A 6,209-nucleotide genomic window follows, 5' to 3' on the forward strand; every position below is an offset into this window, starting at 1 on the left:
TATTTAACGATGTGCAAACGGATCGTATTTGTAACTTGTTTTAGTTTACATTACTATAGTAAAATTATGTATAATAATTAAAAATGAGAAAAGTAAAATGTTTTACAGTTTTTTTATTGAAAATAGTATATTTCTAATTATTTGAATTATAAAAACTTAACAAGAGCATAAAACTTAAACTAAGCTTTTAATTGTTGTTTTGTATCGAAGGCGGGCATCTTTTGTCGTGATAATAATCGTGCTCTTATAAAACCATCACGTGCATTTTCTCCACACACTTTAGTGGACGCTTCTGTCACCAGCAGAACGCGGCGCTCTACAGCTTGGGTATGACAAGGAAACTCATCTATATGCTCTTTTATGGTGAGCTCACCTTCAACAATTTCCTTAAGGGTTTCATTTGAAACATTTAAAGTCAGTTCAGTTATTTGACAGCTTTGCCAATTAATTATTTCAGTATAATCGGGACTCTCAAATTTTAGTGTAGGAACTGTGAACTTACGTAACCCTGACCTTTTCTTTGACCTAGCTTTCAAAATACGTTGATATGCTAGATTACGTATATCTTTTCTCTCATCTGCACGCATGGCGATAAGGAGATTTTCTGGATGACCGAAATAACCATTACGTTGAATAACAGGATAAATACCTTTCTTTAAGTTGTTATTTAAGTAATGGCACAGGCTTATTGTTTTCCACAAATGTATTCCTCCGTTTGTACAAGACGGATAAAACTTGATGGTAAACCACATTTGACCATAAACTTTCATAACGAAAGTAGCCAATATTTGCAAGTTTTCTTCAGAATCACTTTTGGTAGCATACAATCTTAGAATCCTAATTGCTGTGGTTAACCATCTTGAATGGTTCAGAGGTCCAGGTTTCATGTTCGCTAAATCTGATGAAAAATCACCCGTGCTGATAGCGGTCATTATATCAATTAGATATTTTTGGTCGGTACTTAAGTCATTTTTGGCAACCTTGGGTAATGTCGTAGGAATAGGAGGAAATTTTACGATTTGCATTGTTTCACACGATTTTAATTGAAGCCCAATTGGTCCTGAAAACACCGGGGTCTTGCAGTTTCTCCATCCAAATATAACAACAAATGTCTGAGTGGAAGTTCATTTGAATGCAACTGGCAGACAAACCAATGTAATGGTTTTTGCAGCTCTTCTTCCATTAAAGTGTGTTTGCATTGTTCAACTTTGCGTTCAACATTTGCGTTCAACTCAGCGCAGGGTTGCACGAAAAAAAAAGTTGAATGGCTAAAAATATCAAAATATGAAAAAATATCAAAATATTCGCCATAAAAAGGTGTTTGCATTGTTCAACTTTGCATTCAACTTTTGGTTGAATGGCCTTTCAACTAATCGCTTTCAACAAAGTTGGTCGCCAGCCAACATTTAGCCATTCAACTTTTTTTTCGTGCAACCCTGCGTTGAGTTGAACGCAATTGTTGAACGCAAAGTTGAATAATGCAAACACTGCTATAGACGAATAACACCACCTCTGAAACCGGTATTTACTACTGTCCCATCACAGCCAATAACAGCTATAGCATTTAAATCTACTAACTTACTCTTCAAGTGAGTTATTATGGAATTTTTTATGACTGTTGCGTTTCCCGACTCGCATGTGATATGCCCAAAATAATCACTTCCTGGTTCCGACAGAATTATGTAATGGTCTTAAATTTTTTGCTCTCTATAATATTTACCTTGTTTCTTTACAAGAACCAAAGATTTGTCCTTTTTACCATCAAAGTAAAGACCACGCATTTTTTCATTAAGATTCACATCTTGTAAAGTTGACCTTACCTTAGCTCTCTCACGGCGCACCTTTGAGCGATCTATTACAAAACTCTGGTCATTTGTTGCAATAATGCCGAAGTCTGTTAGAACAGATGAAGCTATAATGGCTGCAGATCTATCGGAAACTCCAGTGCGATCACAGGCAAGGGCTAGAGACTGTAAAGCAAGTCTTGGTTTTTTTATAGGTGTCTCAGCGTTTCCATTTGGATCACTTGATGGATAATTAATACTGGAGCAAGAAAAAGTGGAACTCTGGGAAGAATCGGTGCTTTCTTCAAGCTCACTTTCAAACAAAGAACGAGAGCAGCATGGCTTTTCAATGTCTTCTTTCTGTCGACTACGGGACAAACTTTTTACTATTTTCTCCTGTTTTTTTCTTTTTTAACGGAGGCAACCAAATCAACGCTGCCAATCATCATTTTTCTCATCGTCCTTTGGTCAAGTAAAAAGCTAATTTCCTCCTTAGGTACGCGAGAGGTTTTTTCACATTTACAGTTAGTTATAACTTTACATTTGCAAATACTGATATCAAATAATCGAAGGGACTCGTTTCGGAAATTTGCAACCTTATCTTGGTAGGTTTTGTTAATTTGGCGACCTTTATGTGGTTTTTTTATGTTCCTATACTTGTCATGATAAGAGCGAATAAGATGTATAACCCTGTTTTCAGCGATGCTTTGTACCAAATTTGTAAAACTACAGAAGCAACTTTTACGGATATGTCACGAACAGTCGGCTCTTTTGTTGTTTTCTCTGGTTTCAATTCATCCTTCAGGTAGAGGTAACGTTGTAATAAGTGGGTAGTTGTGATGTAGGTAACATTTCCGGCAAACCAAATATAGGGCAGCTTGTCATTCGTCGCATTTTTACTTAAGACATTTTAACTGCCAAAAAGTGGTTTAAAGTATTACAATATGAATTTGGTAAACTTCAAGTTATATTATAATATGAAACGATTAGTAAAGTTTACTTACGAAATATTTTTGCACAAAGTCGTTGAAACCAAATCGTAATAAATTAATATTCGCCAAAAATTAACACAAGCTATCACTCACAATGAAAGTTCGTCACTGAAACGTATGCATATATTATGCTAAATAACATGGTGCATTAAATTAATAGGCCATGAAAACTACTAGTAGGCTTTGAAATCAAATCGAACCCATCTCAGCACATTGAAATCAATGTTAACACTAACAACAACCGCAAGTAAGAGGCTAACCTAATATTCGCGGCTTGCGTTTTGGTACGCATGCCGTCGAATTTGTTGTTTTGCGTCACCCGAAATTGAATTGCATGCGTTTGCATTTGATTTCAATGAGCGAAACGTCAAATCAAAATGTCACGCAGAACAAAAATTGGAAATTGAGTTAGCTTCATACGCACGCCGTTCAATTTCGGTTGATCTCATACAAGTTGCATGTGCATGAGAAGTTTTGACAATAAATTGGCGGCGTGCGTGAATATTAGGTTAGCCTGTAAATCAAAGCAAAGTTACAAGTGTATGTATATATGCATGGTAATGAAAAGGCTAACGCAATTTGTACTAACTGCTTTTTTTCAAAATTTAGTGGCGTTGGGGCACCTCAAAACATACGATGAGACAAATAATATTTTGCACTCATATTTCTAGGGTAGAAAGGCAACTTTCAAAAAGCGCAAGAGCAAAATATTTCTCATGTATAAATTTGAAGTCCGGCTTTTACCAAATTTTAATGTCAGAAAATGACATAGAGAAAACGGATTTTCCATTAATCACGGAAAATACGAACTTTTACGCATGCCTTTTGGTCTAAAAAATGCTCCCAGAATTTTTCAAAGAGCAATGGACGATATATTGCGTGACCACTTAGGAAAAAGTGTCACGTTTATATGGATGACATAATAATTTTTTTCAGAAAATTTATTTATTTATTTGTTTATTGAATTCAATTAGTCTATGAAACAATCATTTTTTACAGACTATATAACAATAAAGCTTAAACTAGGGTATTTTATTTAAGGGGTTAGTAAAGGCTGTTCTCGGCAACGAAAAATCAAGGTCGATAGAATTGGAAATCTAGTTAAATTCACTAAGAGCCCGCGCGATGGGCGCATAACGGGCATAATTTGTACTCACATTGTCAGCATAGAATGGGAGGGAGGCACGAAGATACCTCCGCGGAACATTAAAATTGATTCTTTCTAAAAGCTGCGGTCAGTCAGAAATTCCTTGGACAATGCAAAAAATAAAAGTTAAAGATAATATTGACCTCCTTTTATCCCACGTTTTCAAATTGATAAGCAATAAGCGCGCATTATATGAAGGTATAGGATCTGAGAAGCGTACTGAACGTAAGGCGAATTTGAGAAACACCTGAATTCGTTCAATCTATTAATATGAAACTGGTGAAAAGGACACCAGATTATTGATGCATACTCCAAGTGGGATCGCAAAAAGGATTTATATAGAAGCTTTCAAGTGTAAGGATCGGAAAATTCAGAATTATTCCGCCGTACAAAGCCAACCATTGAATAAGCTTTGGAAATAATAAAATCAATATGGCTGGTAAATGAAAATTTAGTATCTCTAGAAGTATATATTTATGGCCTTATTCATAAAAAAGAAAGTAGGTTTAAAGAGCTTTATAAATTGACGTTTTCATACATTTTTCAATTTATAAACCTTTTATAAAGCTACTTTATTTTTTATGAATAAGGCCATTAGTATATTTAGAACACCACATTAAGGATTTAGAAATGATAATTGAAATACTAAGTAAAGCCCACATGAAAATTTCACTTGAAAAATCAAAATTTTTGGAAACTGAAATAGAGTTTCTGGGTTATATATTGTAGCCCAAAATATTGTCAAAACAGATCCCCATAAAATCGAGGCGATACTGAATTACCCAATACCTACCTAAAAATTTACGAGAGCTAAGAGGATTCTTAGGCATTACAGGATATTATCGCCAATTTTTTAAGGATTACGCGGCAATTGCAAAGCTGTTGACGAAATATTTATCAGCAGAAAACGGTAGAGTTTCAAAAATATGGTTAAAAAACTATACATGAAAAGGGTATTTCTGCTTTTAACAAACTGAAAAGGCATTTAGCGTCAGAAATGGAGTTGACGCAACGCGATTATTCAAAACAATTCGGGTTGACTACTGATGCATCTAACGTTGCAATAGGCCCAGTGCTTTCTCAGGAAAATAAAGCAATTACTTTTATATCCAAAACTCTCGATAAAACGGAAAGAAATTATGCTACAAACGAAAAAGAGTTGTACGCCATTGTATCGGCGTTGAAAAACCTTCGTAACTACCTACATGGGGTAACTTATCTTGAAATTCATACGGATCATCAACCGTTAACATTTTCACTATCAACTCGTAACCCAAATTCCAAAATGAAAAGATGGCACGCGTTTATCGAAGAATTTTCTCCTAAATTTGTGTGTCAGCCAGGAAAAACTAATTTAGTAGCTGACGCACTATCCCGCATTGAATTGAACAATTTGTGCAGCGAATCAGGAGATTCACCAGATTATGAATCGCACCATTCCGCACAAAGTAGCGAAAGCATTCATATACAAGAAACTAAAAAACCCTTAAAGTTTAAGCAGCAAATTATATTATGTAAAAATAGGTTCACTATCCATGAACTAATCGAAACTTTGGATCAATCGGGTACAATTGAACAGACACACAACAGAGCTCATCGAAGCTATAACGAAAATATGAAACAAATAGAAAAGCTATACTATTGGCCAGAAATGAGAAATAAAATGAAAGAGTACGTGCGAAACTGCATAATATGCAATAGAAACAAGCACGATAGGCATCCTAAAAAAATTCCAATATGTTAAGCTCCAATTCCAGAAGAAGAAGGAGAACAACTTCACATAAACATTATTTATGCCCAAAAGTTAAAATTCATCACGTGTGTAGACGCTTATTCTAAATTTCTAATATTAAAATACATTGAGGATACATCTAACATTGAGGAAAAAATTTTGGAACTGCTCCAGCTCCAGATGTAAAACGAATCACATTAGATAACGAACCAAGCTTCACAACACCCCAATACAAATCATTAATGCAGAGATTAAATATTGAAGTTTATTTTTGCGATCCAAGGCACAGTACTACTAATGGACAAATAGATAGAGTCCATTCCACAATAATCGAAATCGCTAGATTCATAAAAGAGGAATACAACATAGTGAGCGACTTAGAAACAATTCTAAGAGCTGCTCAACAATATAATATGACTATACATTCGGTAACCAACAGATGTGTTCCACAATAAAGTAAAACATGAAAATTTACCCAACATCCTCAGGCAAGCGCAGGAAAAAATGCTCGCGACTCATAATAAAAATAGAACGGATAAACAGTTTTATCCAGG

The sequence above is a fragment of the Rhagoletis pomonella genome, unplaced genomic scaffold (assembly GCF_013731165.1).
Source record: "Rhagoletis pomonella isolate Grant_MI unplaced genomic scaffold, Rhpom_1.0 Rhpom_scaffold_00001, whole genome shotgun sequence".
NCBI lineage: Eukaryota > Metazoa > Arthropoda > Insecta > Diptera > Tephritidae > Rhagoletis > Rhagoletis pomonella.